Raw genomic sequence first — 17,189 nt, forward strand, 5'->3', positions numbered from 1 at the left:
TCCTCCTAAAAAAAAAAAAAAAAAACATTTGCAGCAGGCATCACTGGAGGCCTGTGCTGCTCACCTTTCCTGTGGTATTGTGGCTAGGGGGGAGGAGGAGAACTTACCTGACATCATTGAGGAAGAGCAAGAGGAGATGGATAGTATGTCGGCATGCGACTTTATGCAGATGGGGGCTGTGACACCACACAAAAAAAAAAAAAAAACAGCAAACAGAGAAGCTTCCCCATATTGGAGCATTGGATTTGGTAAAGTCTTAAGCCAATGTGATGTAAGCCACAAGTAAGCTTTAGGTTAGCAGGAATGGTTGCATGGCCACCTAGCTTTTCATTCTTCCCACCCTTACCCTGGAATCTTCCAGACTTCAAATTCAGCATGTAGTGTTGGTGGTATAGTGGTGAGCATAGCTTTCCGCTATAGCTCTATGGCAATTCCATTCAGATGCGACGGAACGGAATCATCAAATTCCGGCCGGAATCGCGGAAAACGGAATTCCACGGAACAAGGTGAGCATCCCTACCAGCCGTTACACACTGATTGATATTAGACTAAGAGGTGCTCCAGAGCCCCAAACCCCCAGAACACCCTAATCTTTAGTTATCTGGCTTGCAGTCACTTCCATGTATCCCCTTTTCTTATTTATCTCTGCTTCAAACTCAATAGGTGAATGGTAGCTAAATGAGTCATGCTTCATTGTGCTACATACATACTCCTACATTGCACCCTGAGGCTGAAGCCTCTCTTGCCTCGGTCTGGCCCTGCACAATGGTGAGTTACCGTGATCACAACCACTGTACAGGTAAGTGGGGAGCTTAGAACTGTCCCCACTTGAGTTAAGATGTTGCTCTCTGTAGATCAGAAGAATAGGAGTAACATTCCTTCACTATAGGTAGGCAAAACTTACAAAGAGTGGTAAAACCAAGATGCCAAGAAGGATTTTATACATTAAACACAGTTTAAAAAGGGAGATAGTGATCAACTTACTTCCACATTGATGACTTGATATTTGTCAGATTCCAAAAATATCTTAATTGTTACAAAGCAACGCATTTCACAGATATGACCCGCTCCATCAGCAAAATCAAGGAGTAGCTGGGAGGCATCAAACAATTGACTAAGAGTTCATTCTGGAAGCAGCATCAATAAATAATAATCTGCTAAAATATAAAAATGAAAGCAAAATATTGCAGATATCCAACTTGTTTATTTTTATTCATACTTTTGTAATAGTTACTATATTTAATGGGTATTTTAACTATATTTTAATGGGTAATCCTCTTATAATCAGAAGATTGTATGGCCCATCAATTGTGGACTGTGCTTGAAGGGAGCAGATTTCTCCACTTTCCTGCAAAGCCCCCTTGTCCATGTCAATGACAAGGGATGTCTCTCCAGTTCATATTTGGAGAGGTGGATCTAACTACAAGACAGATGTGATCCTGGGAGGCTTTTGGTGGAATCTGAGAGCCCCTTTAATAATAACAAGGGGGCTCCCAATATCTGTTCTCTCCTAGGTAAATAATGACGGGGTTATTTTTGACCCCTTATCTATTTAGAAAACAGAAAAGTTAAAAAGTTGATTTAAAAAAAAAAAGTCAACATATATTCTTTATTAAAGTGATTTAAGTATTTTTTCCTGTGCATGGTTGTTTTTTCATCTGTATACTTCTGTCATCTGTTCTGTAACCTTTCTTGTTTTGTATAATTGCATGTTGTGACGTTAATTCATCCATTTGCTTCTATCTACCATAAAGAACACCTGTAATGAAAAAAAGAGCCCGTCTTATTATGCCCTCTGTTTTCTGTGCTGGGAAGCTTTTTACAGTATTGAACATCAATGTTTAATATTGCTCATGGCCATGCTCCCCTCTCAGTATGAGTGCAGCCACACTGCACCAGCTCAAAATACAGCCTGTGCCTGTGCAGCAGCATGGCTTTTTTCTCCATTTACGAGCAGCTCCATGCTACTGCGCATGTGTGTACCCTGCTGTTGCCTGCTTAAATCAACTGTACTTGTACATGGAGGAGTGTATCAATACATTTTTCGATTGTTGAACGTAAAATATGTTTGTCTTTCATGACCTTGGGAGTAGGTAAGACCACCACTCACTGCCACTCTTTCATTTTAAAAGTTTTATTACCTTTTATTCTTCTGGTGCCTTTGTTCTTTCTCATATCGTCAAGTCCACCCCTGGTGGAGGGGTGATACCCTCTTGCTTTCCTGTTTACAGAGAGCGACTTCTTAATCTTGAGTGGGAACAGGTTAATCTTCCCACCTGTTTGAACAGTGGTTGCCTACGCAGTAACCCTTCTTTTGTGAGTATAAATATACTTACCTTTCCATTTTCTCACCTAAAACCAATACCTACTACACTATATTGGGCTCCCCGTGTCCCTTCCCTTTGTTTTCTTGTTTGTACATGGAGGGGAGCAGGAAGAGGAACCCTGCTGGTAGTGGAGGGGGTCATGAATGATCAGGGATTCCCCCTATTGAGGTAAGTATTTAAATAAGTTTGATTTAAGCATTTTCATTTGTAAAATTCCTTTTTATCCCTTTAACCTTGCTTTCTTCTTGTTTTCTCACCTTTGGCCTTATGTTGTGTTTTTTTCCCTGCTTTCAAAGTGAGATTAAACTATTTAAATTAAAATGTAAGTACTTACTCATAGGTACATAAAAGAACATTTGAAAGCATTCCCTGTGTGTAAAAAATGTTTACTTTTAATTCAGAGATCGGCAAATGTAATAATTGCTGGCCAAGATAATCTCTCTGCCTGGTCTCTTCCCTCTGCTCCCCCTCCCTCTTGTGCTGAATAGACCTGTTGCCATGGCAGCAGCTGAGTCAGTTCAGCAGAAGAGGGAGAAGTAATAGAGTGAAGAGAACAGGCAGAGAGCTTCTAGCCTACACTACCAGAGATTAGCAAGGCAGTACACACTTGTACTGCTCTCTGCATTGAAGGTAAACCTTTTTACACACAGGGGTCCAAATGCAATTCACTTTTTCTCCTGAGTTTTCTGGTGATATTATCACAACTTGTCAAAAAATGTCTTTTAACCAGTTCACCCCCAAAGGTTTTTACTCTAACGGACCAGAGCAATTTTCACTTGTCAGTGCTCCTCCCTTTTATTCCCTAATAACTTTATTACTACTTATCACAAGAAAATGATCTATACCTCGTTTTTTTCACCACCAATTAGGCTTTCTGTGGGTAGTACATTTTGCTAAGAATTTTTTTATTCTAAATGCATTTTAATGAGAAAAAAACAAAAAAATAGAAAAAAAATCATTATTTCTCAGTTTTCAGCCATTATAGTTTTAAAATTAAACATTCTCCTATGGATAAAACAAACACATTGTATTTGCCCAGTTGTCCCGATTATTAAACCATTTAAATGATGTCCCTATCACAATGTATGGCGACAGTATATTATTTTGAAATATAGGTGTTATTTTTCTGTTCTGTTTTTTTTTGTTCTAGCCATAATTACAAGCCCCAATGTAATAAATTAAAATTAATTTTCCCCCATAAAATATAGATTAAAAAAAGCTGTAAAGTCCCTAAGGCAACTATTTATTTATTTAAGCTGATTTTTTTTTTTACAAGTGTTTTTTTTTGGAGGGGGAGTGTTGGAAGTGGAATTTTATTAATTTTATTACTCATGTGTATGTACTTGTAAATGTATGTATTTTGTACGTGTCATATACTTTTTGGCCACAAGATGGCGCTAGTGAACACTCGTTATAGTAAGTGTTCACTTTTTTTTTTTTTTTTTACACTTTATTTAATTGTTACATTTCCTGTTTTTGTGAATGGACATAGCCGCTGTTCGCGGTCATGTCCATTCACTCCAGGCACTGCGATTGGGTAGAGGACCATTTGGTCCTCTTCCCCAATCCCTCAGCACGGGATCCTGATGGAAACGGCGGCCGTAGCGGCGCGCACACGGTGGTAGCAGCGGCGGGAACGCGCGACTTATTAATACGTCATGTTGCCGTTAATGGGGTAAAGCATGACGTATTAATGCGTTAGGATGCCACTAAATGGTTAAGCAAGAAAATACTGAAAATAAATTTTAAAGTACTTTTTTCACCAACATTTGGGTACATTTTTAATTGCAAAATAGCAAAATGCTGAAAAGTTAGTTTAAAGAGAAGGTGAAAATTATCTCCTAGGAGAAAACTGGGGTGAAAAAGTTAATTGCATATGGGCCAGGGAATGCTTTAAAATGTTCTTTCATGTACCTAAGAATTGGATATTTAAATTTTAGTTCAGAGTGTTTAATGCCACTTTAAAATCTGGGTTAAAGACCCACAGGTCAGTCTCTGCCACACTACTACTGCTCCTTTTTTGGACACAACCTCTAAACTACCAGAACACACTGGCAAAAACATTTTTAAATCCCCACTGAAGCTTCCAAGTTTCAAAGATGCTTTACATATGCCGTGGCTTGCTATACTCTGCTTCAAAAAACAGGCAGCTCTGGCATAAAGCATATTTTAATTTAATGCTTGTACTCCCCAAGTATGTGCTATAGTGAACGCCTGTGCAAAATATATATATATATACATATATATGTATATATATATATATATATATATATATATATATATATATATATATATATATATGCATATATATATATATATATATATATATATATATATATATATATATATATATGTATATGTATGTATGTATGTATGTATGTCTTTATTTAAAAAATGATTCTTAATTGATTCTTTCCTGTACATCAGGAACAGAGGTGTTTACTTTCATGTCTGGCAAGAAAGTTGGGTAATAACTGAAAGTGGTTAAGAAAGGTTTGTACGTGGTTGATAAATAGACAACATTATTGCATGTAAACTCTGCAGAGAGTAACAGAGACACCTGGTCATCCTCAGAGACAGAAATTAACCTGTGAATGTATTGTTCCAACATCTGATTTGTTTTTCCTCTGACCACCTAATGGTGGTTGATAACCAGATGTAGGGTGTAATGCTTCTATGCTCCTTTAGTTACAGCATTGCTGTTAGTGCTAAAAGAATTTACATGACTCATTAAGCAGAGACACCTGGTGAAAAGAAGTGGTTTATGTGCCTGGGTAGCCTCTTCCATTATCCAGCTCTTAGCCTTGCTGTGCTGGGTGGTCAGAAAGTATGACCCCCCAGCACAGCAAGGCTAATGGCCCATACTCACGGGCTATATAAGTGGCCTGTCGCCAGCACACGTGAGCGTGTGCGTGACAGGCCGGCGACAGCTCGTCGCCAGGTCCCTCCGCGTACACACGCGGAAGAGGGATCAGCTGTGCGACGGAATCTGTCGCCGACGTTCCTTCCCCTCGCCGGAAGCGGCGTCTATTTTCAATTATGTTGCTGTCGATAGTCCGCATACACACGTAGACTAGCGACAGTTGCGGCGTAGTTGCGGTGGCAACTGTCGCCAGGCGTTTGACCGCGCCAATCGCCTGGCGACATCAGCGACGAGCGACGGTTCGGGGTGCGCGCTCGTGCAACGACTCATACTCACGGTCGACCTGTCGCCGCAACACGCGCATGCCGCGTGTTGCGGCAACAATTGTAGCCCGTGAGTATGGACCATAAGAGCTGGATAATGGAAGAGGCTACACGGGCTGCCCAGAGCAACTGCAGCTCTGGGCTTCTGATAAGACGCAATGGCAGCGCAGTGCGATGTTGCGCTGCTCTTGCAATAGCAAACATTCAGACAGATACAAGACAGACTGGAATGAGGTAGCCAATAACAACCACAGCAATGGCTACCTCGCAAGGACAGGACTATGCTAGCTAAGCACGGGTGATCACGCTAAGCGCAACCTACCGAAATGGGCTAAAACCTGACTAGCTAAACACAGGATATTAACAGTTCGAGTATGTATATATCAGCGGCACTGATATATCACCGTAGCACAAATACAAGGAAAATAACAAACGCTGACTAGAATATGTATATATTGGCAATGAACCAATAAATTACATAATCAAGGAAGACTGGCTAGGATCTGAAGCAATACAGCGAACAAGGTTAGGCAATACAAAATCTCTGTACTAGGAGTATGTATATATCCAGACTAAATGCCAGGAAAGCCTTAGGCCCTGGCGGAGTGTCGCCAGCCTGCCTGAAAACGTGTGCACAGCAGCTTGCTTCTATTCTTTCCTCCATCTTCAACAGGTCTCTTGAGAGTGGCAAAGTACCAGCATTCTTCAAGCGGTCCACCATCATCCCTGTTTCCAAAAAGCAGGGCGCGTCTGACCTCAACAACTTCAGACCTGTTGCTCTCACGTCGGTCATAATGAAAACTTTTGAAAAAGCAGTCCTTCCCCTCCTCGAGCACAAAATGGAAGCCCAATTAGACCCGTATCAATTTGCTTATAGGGCAAATAGGTCGACCGACGATGCCATTAACATCTGTCTGGAGCTTGTCAGCAATCACCTTCACAAACCAAATTCAAATGCCAGGGTCCTCCTCCTCGACTTTAGCTCGGCATTTAACACTATTAGCCCCCATATACTACAAGAAAATCTGGCTGAGCTCGGAGTCCTACCCACATTTTAACTGTGGATCAAGGACTTCCTTACAAACAGATCTCAGGTCGTCAAGCTGGGCTCCATCACCTTGCAGCCAAAGACCACCAACACAGGGGCCCCACAAGGCTGCGTCTTGTCACCATTCCTGTTCTCCCTTTACACAAACAATTGCAGATCCTCTGCAAATTCTGTCAAGGTAATCAAATTTGCGGATGACACCACTATAGACGGCCTGATCTCCAACAACGACGAACAGCCATACTGCCACCAGGTCGACAGGATTTGCCACTGGTGCAGGGAGAACAAGCTGGTCCTCAACAACGCAAAAACTGTTGAAATCATCACATGCATGCAGGAAATCCAGGGCTATCTGGCTGCAGTTCAGCTGTAGTAAGCCAATGGTGGAATGATGACAGCATTCTGAGCTGTCCAGAACTGCAGAGCAATTGCAAATGACAATGTAACTCATTGCAAATGCACAACCGAATGCAGGCTGACATGCCAGAACTGTCCGTTTGTGGCTCCACCTGCAATGGACAGAACACGCCACAGGAGGAATCCTTACAGCCCCAATGAGAATTCTACTTACTTTCCATCATTGAATGTCACAGACAATAACTATTTCAGTAATACGTGTATAGATTAAAAGTTATGTTTTCCTTAAGAACTTTTATGTTATGTTCGCCATCTTGTTAATGATGGACCCATTGTGTCACCATGAGAGTTAGCATACCTCCCAACTTTTTGAAATAAGAAAAAGGGACACTTAAGCCACACCCTGCCACACTCCTGATTACGCCCCATCACAACCCTAGTCAGGCATACCATAAAGATTTCTTAAGAAAAATACGTTGTTTTATAATGCAAACCATGTTGGTACTTTCTATCCTAGTTAATTTTCTTTCATATTAACATTTTAAAATTAGTAATATATCAATTTAAAGGATAGGAATAAAGTTTAGAGTCAAACACATTTTTAGTAGAGAAATATATATATTTAAATAGAAAGAGAGACAAAGTCCTGAAAGAGGGACAAATGAGGAGGAAAGAGGGACAGAGGGACAGGGAACCCAAAGAGGGACTGTCCCTCCAAAAGAGGGACAGTTGGGAGCTATGGAGTTAGGCTGATTTGTACCTGCAGGATAGAGCTTACAGGTCTTGCAGGGATGACACAAGTACAAGACAGAGAGTTCAAAGGTTAAAGCTGTCTTTGTAGATAGGGATGGCTGCATAAAACAGCTTTACTGCCTCTCACTGGGCCACCCCTAAATTTCTGGTGCCCTAGGCCATGGCCTATGTGGCCCTGCCAGAAATCTGGCCCTGATAGTAGCAGACACACTTCAGTGTGGGATGTATAACCAGCTTTAACAAGCAGAATCCTGCAGCCCCCAGTGCTCACAAAGACTAGGGATGATCAATGATATGCAAATTTTTCTGAGTTTACGCAATTTTTTATGCAAATATCCGCAGCTTGAAAATGGACCAATCAATTTAAACCCAGGTTTAAATTGATTGGTCCATTTTAAAGCTGCATATACTTGCATTTAAAAAAAACAACATATGCATAAATTTGCATCAACTCGGAAGAAATTGCGTATTATTGATCATCCCTAACAAAGACAAGGCGATCATCACCAGGGATAAAATAATTAATGAGTATGCAGGTAAATACTCCACAAACCTTTATTGCAACAACACAAATAAAAGTAGAAACCATCACTCACATCGTAGGTCTGGCACAACAGGGACCCATTCAATTAATAAAAGCCTTGAAGCACTAAAAAAGCTATCATACAACTGGTAAAAATCTTGAGATGACCACTCTTTAGTCTCAATCTGAGGGTGGCAAAAGCCGAATCAGTACTTTTATCCCTGGTGATGGTCCCATTGTCTTTTATGGGCATTGGGGGCTGCAGGATTCTGCTTGCTAAAGCTGTATATGCCACAGTGTGTTTGTCTGCTACCCTGCTTGCACTGAGCATTATACATTACCTGTTTTCAGTGGAACAGGTTCTCTTCACCTCTCTTCAGTGTCAGTAGCTGTGTGCCTGGCAGGCAGGGTGGCCCATGATGACAGGCAGAGACAGGAGCTGCATGGTGATTGGCTGCCAGACCCATGACAAGACTGATCAGGAGCTGTCTAGTAGGAAGTAGGTATTGTATAATGCTCCACTGCCCACCACTCTGCATTTGCTTACAGAAGTGGCATCTCTGGGGGGGAGGGGGCTGGCAGCCTTTTTACAGCGGGGCTCGGTAGAAAGTAGTTACACCCCTGCCTGAGCTTTGTAAAGATTCTGGCAGTTCTCTGTCTCTGAAATAAATCTGTAGTCAGCGGTAAAAGATAGCTATTGTAGACAGTGGCGTACCTACCGTCAAGCGGCAGGGGCGGCCCGCACCGGGTGTCTTAATGCTTAGGGGGTGACACCCGGAGTCCTGTGTTGCCGCCCCTGCCGCTGCAGTCAGTGCGCACGTTGTGCAAATTTGGGATTTTACAACCCCCGTGGCCGTCCCCGCTGACAACCTATGCTCCCCCCCCCCCCCCACACACCCCCCGGCCTTCCCTGGTGACAGGCAGGACTCAGGAGCAGCCCAGCTTCAGACCTCCGACCAGCCGGCGACCAGTATGCGGGCGCTAGGACCCAGCGGACACCGCACTGATATGCAGAAGTGACATCACTTCCGCATATACAGCGTGGTGTTCACTGAGTTCGGTGCGCCCGCATACTGGTCGCCGGCTGATACTGAGGTCTGAAGCTGGGCTGCTCCTGCCTGTCACCGGGGAAGGCCTGTGAGGTGAGGTGAGGTGAGGTGAGGGGTAGGTTGTCAGCGGGGACGGCCACGGGGGGTGTAAAATCCCAAATTTGCACAACGTGTGAAGGGCACCTGTCACTATCTAACCTGGGGGGGGTCCCTGTCACTATCTAACCTGCCAGTTTATTTGTTACAATCTTTGAGTGTGAGCTGGGCTCTGCTAAAAAAAAAAAAAAACTTTAAAGAATAGGAATACTGGGGTGGTGAAAGTTTTAGAGACAAAGGGCTTGATTCACTAAGACAAATAGCATGTCTTATCAAAGTTAACATGCCTTATCAGAGTAGCATAGCGAGTGCTACGAACCCACAGGGGCTCAGGGCAGGACAAGTGGAGCTCTCCTCATTGCCAGTTAGCAGGCAGAAGTTTGCTATGCTACTCTGATAAGGTGTGTTAACTTTGATGAGGTGTGTTATCTCTGATAAGGCATGCTATTTGTCTTAGTGAATCAAGCCCAAAGTTTAAAATACTTTTCTACATACTGTAAATACAATGCAGCTGCCATTGCTGATTAGCAGATGAGCACTGCTGCCATTGCCGATGGACAGAAATCACTTAGTGAATTGCCAAACAGTGTTAGCAGTAGCACTCTTGTTTTTGGTTTATTAAATGCGCGCGGCCAGCTTTTCACAATCACCCATTTACTTTCATCTTGTAAATCAACCTGCTCGTCTGTGTCCGCGGCTGCAGCTGCGCAGACAGGTGGAGGAACAGAGACTGAGCCAAGGGAAATTAAGGCTGCAAGTGAGACAGGCAAGCTGTATATGAAACAGCTGAACAATATGATTGAACATTCTCTGTGGGGATTATCATAACAAATGTAATATTATTTGCATGGAGCAAAAGTCTCGTCCTTTGAAAGTTAAATGCACTAATTTACACACTCAAACAAGATCAGATTAATTTCTCGCCAACATTAAGTCTGTAAATCTATATGATGTCATTTTTACTTCTGTCATGAAGTCATTGATTTATTGAACAGGCAGATAACTATGGAAATTACCTATTTTTCTTGACCACGATGGCAGTGATTGTATTTTACCAAGTCTGGGATAACTAACTACACAATATTCTTTCCCTCCTCTATGTAGGTATGCCATCTGAAATATGAGTAAATATGAGTTCATTTAAGCCATTTAGGACTAACATGCTCTGGCCCCTTAAAGAGAACCACAGAAGAAGAACATAAGAGATTTATACATACCTTGGGCATCCTTCAGCCCCATCAGCCTGGATCGCTCCCATGCCGCCTTTCTCCGCTACCTCTGTCGGCCGGTACCGGGTCCCGTCATTTCGGCCTGTCGAGCCAGTCGACACAAGCGCAGTGCGCTCCCTCCATACTGCACAGGTGTATGCGTAAAGAGCTGGAGGGAGCCCCTGCGCATGTGCAAAAAACTGGTCGCGTCCGGTGGAAGTGACGGGACCTGGTACCGGTGATAGAGGCAGCAGAGGACGGCGGCATGGGAGCAATTCAGGCTGATGGGGCTGGAGAAAGCCCTAGGTATGTATAAAATATTTTTTCATTTTTTAGGCAGTCTTCATCTCTGGTTCCCTTTAAGAACCAGAGCTTTATTTTTAAGTTTACATTTCCTGATAACTGTGATTGGCTCACAGTGATCAGGTGGTTAGTAGCCAATAAAAACTGCTCCTAACCGATGTACATACCTCCTCTGTCTTTAGAAAGTGGAGATCTATGTTGGAGGGTACACGCTATTGCATCCCATGCACGAGAGCCGACGGCTAATCAGGCTTAGGCAGACACAAGTGTGGCGTGGATTTAACTATCGGTGGTCCCAAGCTGGTTAAAGTCAACCCTTGTCAATAATCACAATTTCCTTAATGGAGTTATCATGGCATAAAGAGTAAAGTGAGTAGTACTTACCGGGGGCTTCCTCCAGCCCCAAGCTCCCAGGACCTCCCTTGCCACAGCTCTGGCTTCAGCCGTTCGCTGGATCTCTGACCCGGTCCCCGGCGATGACATCAGAGCGACCTGGAGGTCGCTCTGTACTGCGCCTGCGCGATTGGCACTGTTAATCACCGCCACGTGGGCCGGAGCGGACTGCGCAGGCGCAGTAGTTCAACACCTGCCACTAGTCTAAGGTCTGAGCGCTTACACAAAGTATTCACGACAGCAGACAGGGATTGAATGAAGACTGGAGGCTTAAGAAGCGGAGGTACACTTCCAGCCACTCCCACCACGGAATCCGCCAATCCAGGCGGCGAGAGTCACCAGTGATGTCAGCCGACCGGCAGGTCAGCTGACGCGCCTTCTGCCCGCATAACGGTCCTGTCTCCGCACGCGACAGAAACCTTATGAGCTGGAGATAAGATAGTCCTCGGCGTGCTAGACGTCGAGAGGCAACACAAGACCCGCGAGCCAAACACAGAGGTGGCTGTGGTCATAGCCTGCTCACCCACAGCCTCCAACTTACTAGTTGTTACAGTACCCCCCCTCTAGACGTGGACTCCGGACACGTTCCCTTAACTTTTTCCTCCCATTTGCTGACCATCTCAGGAAGGGAGGTAGAGGAAAGTGTCTGCTCAGGGAGGGAGGAAGAGGACTGTTCCTGTTCAATTGACCCAGAACAGAAGGCAGCAAAACGTCTTGACTTTCTAGGCCTGGCTGGTAAGGCCCACAATATATCCGCTGGGCTGACTTCCTAATCTACAATTTGTCTTTCACTGCCCATCAAGGAGGACTCAAACCTTGTAGTCTGACCAAGTTGAAACCCCATGGCTGCAATAACTATTTTCTCCGGGAGAATGCTGACTGGAATAAGTGACTGCACCGATGTGATTATAAATCTAAATCGCGTAAAAAATAGCGACCACCGAGCTTGTCTGGGGGTAAGGCATTTAGCACTTTCGATATACTCGTTCTTATGGTCTGTATATACTGTTATTGTATGTTCAGCCCCCTCAAGCCAGTGATGCCATTCTTCGAAAGCAAGCTTAATGGCCAATAACTGGCGATTCCCGATATCATAGTTTTTCTCAGCAGGTGTAAACTTTTTAGAAAAATATGCGCAAGGATGTAATTTGCCCTGTGGACTGGAATGCTGGGAAAATACAGCCCCCACCCCAATCTCAGAAGCATCCACCTCCGCTATGAAAGGAAGGGTCACATCCACATGCCTCAAGATGGGAGCGGAACAAAACAACTGCTTGAGTGATGAAAAAACGGCCTGTGCCTCTGACGACCAGTTGTAGGTATCCGCCCCCTTCTTGGTAAGATCAGTAAGGGGTGAAATTATAGAAGAAAATCCCCTGATGAATCTCCTATAATAATTGGCAAAGCCTAAGAATCGCTGGAGCGCCTTCAAGCCCATAGGCCGCGGCCACTCCAGCACCGCTGAAACCTTTTTGGGATCCATGTATAATCCCGCCGTGGAAATTATATACCCCAAAAAAGGAACCTCTGAAACCTCAAAGAGGCACTTTTCAATTTTTGCAAAGAGAGAGTTTTGGCGTAGTTTGTTCAGAACGAATTTTACATGCTTCCTATGTTCAGACAAAGTAGGGGGAAAAATGAGGATATCCTCTAAATAAACTAAGACGAAGCACCCCAAAACCTCCCTGAAAACTTCATTAATGAGTTCCTGGAAGACGGCTGGTGCATTGCACAACCCGAAGGGCATCACGAGGTACTTGTAATGCAGTGCTGGTCGTAATGGAGAAAGCTACACTTACGGATCATTACGCGTAATTTTACGCTATTACGCATTACGAAATTACGCTTACGGCATAGACATTCAATTTCGGTACATGTCTATAATTACGCATAGCACTTACGCAATTACGCGTAAGTATACCGTAATTCAGGTTATTACGTTATAGGCTTACGCGTAAAATCCTACTAGCAATTAATGCGTAAGGTCATGCTGCCAAGCGGAAAAGTTGACGCATGGATCAATGTTAGGTAGCCGCCAACTTTAAGGGTTAATAGCAAAGCCCCCTTAAGTGCTAAGAGCCTCAAATTTGGAGAATATATTAAGGAGATCAGAAGGAATAAGAGGAAAATTTTTTTTTTCAAAAAGACCTTATAGTTTTTGAGGAAAATCGATGTTAAAGTTTCAAAGGAAAAATATATACATTTAAAAACCCGCCGACTTTAACGGTTAATAGCAAAGCCTGCTTAAAATTTAGGAACACCAAATTCACAGGGTATATTAAGGGGATCAGTGGGAATAAGAGGAAAAACATTTTTTCAAAAAGACCTTATAGTTTTTGAGAAAATCGATTTTTAAGTTTCAAGGGCGAAAATGTCTTTTAAATGCGGAAAATGTCAGTTTTTTTTGCACAGGTAACAATAGTGTTTTATTTTCATAGATTCCCCCAAGTGGGAAGAGTTTTACTTACTTCGTTCTGAGTGTGGGAAATATAAAAAAACAACAACGTGGGGTCCCCCCTCCCAGACCTCTTTAACCCCTTGTCCCCCATGCAGACTGGGATAGCCAGAATGCGGAGCACCGGCTGCGTGGGGCTCCGCACCCTGACTATACCAGCCCGCATGGTCCATGGATTGGGGGGTCTCGGAAGGGAAGGGGCAGCCAAGCTTTCCCCTCCCCCTCCGAGCCCTTGTCCAATCCAAGGACAAGGGGCTCTTCTCCACCTCCGATGGGCGGTGGAGGTGGAGGCCGCGATTTCCTGGGGAGGGGTTCATGGTGGCATCTGGGAGTCCCCTTTAAAAAGGGGTCCCCCAGATGCCCACCCCCCTCCCAGGAGAAATGAGTATAGAGGTACTTGTAGTACCCCTTACCCATTTCCTTTAAGAGTTAAAAGTAAATAAACACACAAACACATAGAAAAAGTATTTTAATTGAACAAAAAACATAACCACGAAAAAAGTCCTTTAATATTCTTAATTAACCATTAATACTTACCTGTCCCTTTAAAAGCCAGTTCCCACGCAATATCCTCGGAAATATACTAATCAGTTACAATGTAACAAAGTTATTACAATGTAACAACTTTGTTACTTTGTAACACCACCGCACCCGACGTCACTCGCCGCTCACCCGCCGGCCGCCGCATACACGCTAGTCCCCGCCGGCTCCCGCCGTCCACTCCGCCCACACCTGTCACTCATATACATGCTGGCACCCATGGGTGCCAGCATGTATATAGGTGACATGTGGGAGAGGCGGGGAGGGCAGCGGAGCCGGCGGGGACTTAGCGTCCCTTCACCCGACAGAGCTCTGAGCTATATTAGCTCAGAGCTCTCGAAAGCATCTTTGTATTTGGGCTCCAAGGAGCCCCATTGGTCCTTAGCAGACCAATGGGGTTCCTTCAAATCAGAAGGAACCCCATTGGTCTGCTAAGGACCAATGGGGCTCCTTGGAGCCCAAATACAAAGATGCTTAGAGAGCTCTGAGCTATAGCTCAGAGCTCTGTCGGGTCCTGCAGCACAGACGCGGCGGCGGCGGTGAGTGACGTCGGGTGCGGCGTAGTTACAATGTAACAAAGTTGTTACATTGTAATAACTTTGTTACATTGTAACTGATTAGTATATTTCCGAGGATATTGCGTGGGAACTGGCTTTTAAAGGGACAGGTAAGTATTAATGGTTAATTAAGAATATTAAAGGACTTTTTTCGTGGTTATGTTTTTTGTTCAATTAAAATACTTTTTCTATGTGTTTGTGTGTTTATTTACTTTTAACTCTTAAAGGAAATGGGTAAGGGGTACTACAAGTACCTCTATACTCATTTCTCCTGGGAGGGGGAGGGGGGTGGGCATCTGGGGGACCCCTTTTTAAAGGGGACTCCCAGATGCCACCATGAACCCCTCCCCAGGAAATCGCGGCCTCCACCTCCACCGCCCATCGGAGGTGGAGAAGAGCCCCTTGTCCTTGGATTGGACAAGGGCTCGGAGGGGGAGGGGAAAGCTTGGCTGCCCCTCCCCTTCCGAGACCTCCCAATCCATGGACCATGCGGGCTGGTATAGTCAGGGTGCAGAGCCCCACGCGGCCGGTGCTCCGCATTCTGGCTATCCCAGTCTGCATGGGGGACAAGGGGTTAAAGAGGTCTGGGAGGGGGGACCCCACGTCGTTTTTTTTTTATATTTCCCACACTCAGAACGAAGTAAGTAAAACTCTTCCCACTTGGGGGAATCTATGAAAATAAAACACTATTGTTACCTGTGCAAAAAAAACTGACATTTTCCGCATTTAAAAGACATTTTCGCCCTTGAAACTTAAAAATCGATTTTCTCAAAAACTATAAGGTCTTTTTGAAAAAAATTTTTTTCCTCTTATTCCCACTGATCCCCTTAATATACCCTGTGAATTTGGTGTTCCTAAATTTTAAGCAGGCTTTGCTATTAACCATTAAAGTCGGCGGGTTTTTAAATGTATATATTTTTCCTTTGAAACTTTAACATCGATTTTCTCAAAAACTATAAGGTCTTTTTGAAAAAAATTTTTTTCCTCTTATTCCTTCTGATCTCCTTAATATATTCTCCAAATTTGAGGCTCTTAGCACTTAAGGGGGCTTTGCTATTAACCCTTAAAGTCGGCGGCTTTTTTATATTATACGGGAGCGTAATATTACGCGATTACGGCAGACTGTGTAATTTCAATGGGAGTTTACTGTCTTACGCGTAATTTGTTACGCGTAAAACGTAACCCTATGGTCTACGCGTAATTAATTACGCGTAATACCGTAACCTTACACGTAACGCTTACGGTGCATTTGTAGTGAATTACGATGCGTAATTACGCTAATGCGTAATTTCGGCCCAGCACTGTTGTAATGCCCATCGGGCGTGTTAAACGCCAGCTTCCACTCGTCACCCTCTCTAATCCGAATCAGGTTATATGCCCCCCTAAGATCAAGTTTGGTGAACACACCTGCATCCGTAACTTGAGAGAATAAATCGTCGATTAGGGGTAAAGGATAACGATTTTTTACCGTAATCTTGTTCAAACCCCTGTAATCGATACATGGTCTGAGACCACCATCCTTCTTTTTAACAAAAAAGAAGCCAGCCCCGGCTGGGGATTTAGATGGGCGAATAAAGCTTTTTGCCAAATTGTCAGCTATATATTCCTGCATAGCGAGTTTTTCAGGTCTTGACAGATTATACAGATGGCCCCTAGGGGGCATACAACCTGATTTTAAATCTATAGGGCAATTAAAGCTTCAATGTGGTGGAAGCTTGTCAGCAGCCCGAAGACAGAACACGTCAGCGAAATCGGAATATTGACTAGGTAATCCCTCCACCTGCACCTTGGTAGAACAAACCGTGACCTTCCCCAGACAATGATCTTGGCAAAAAAAGGGACCAACTTAACAATTGTTTAGAACCCCAGTCAATGCAAGGGGAATGTTTCTGAAGCCAAGGTAAGATCACTGAGGTGGCTGCCGTTCTGATCACAAGGAACTGAATGTTCTCCTTATGGAGAGTCCCTATCTGACACAACAATACAGGAGTCTGTAAGGGAGATAGTTTGCCCTGCAGTGGTGAATCGTCCACTGCAGTAACAACGAAATGCTGACCCAAAGAATGGAGAGGAAGGCCAAGTTGGAGTGCAAAATCATAATCCATAAAATTAGCCGCAGAGCCAGAGTCCAGAAATGCCTGCGTTTCCTGGACTCCATCTCCCCATGCAATAGTACAAGGAAGAAGGAATCTATCCTCTTCCGACGGAATAGCTAAGTCACCAAGCAAGGAACGTCCGACCATAATGGAGCGGTATAACTTGTTTGATACTTGGAAACCGAGTGGACTCATATGGTCAGAATCTGTCGGAGAACAAGATCCCCTCCCTGTCTCAGACCTGAGAGCCACACAGTGTTCAGTGAAATCTGAATCACCATGTGCTGAGGTAAGAATA

General features: G+C 44.0%; 1 long non-coding RNA gene across 1 annotated transcript in view; it reads right to left on the reverse strand.

The window, feature by feature from the left end:
- Nucleotides 1-1,687: 1,687 nt before the first annotated feature.
- The window catches only part of LOC137504082 (uncharacterized), a 45,089-nt gene continuing 29,587 nt past the window's right edge, over nucleotides 1,688-17,189 (reverse strand). The window contains exon 3 of the long non-coding RNA XR_011019412.1: nucleotides 1,688-1,759. This is a non-coding gene — a long non-coding RNA (uncharacterized lncRNA). The remainder of the gene's footprint in view (nucleotides 1,760-17,189) is intronic.

This window comes from Hyperolius riggenbachi, chromosome 4 (assembly GCF_040937935.1).
Source record: "Hyperolius riggenbachi isolate aHypRig1 chromosome 4, aHypRig1.pri, whole genome shotgun sequence".
In the NCBI taxonomy this organism is placed as follows: Eukaryota; Metazoa; Chordata; class Amphibia; order Anura; family Hyperoliidae; genus Hyperolius; species Hyperolius riggenbachi.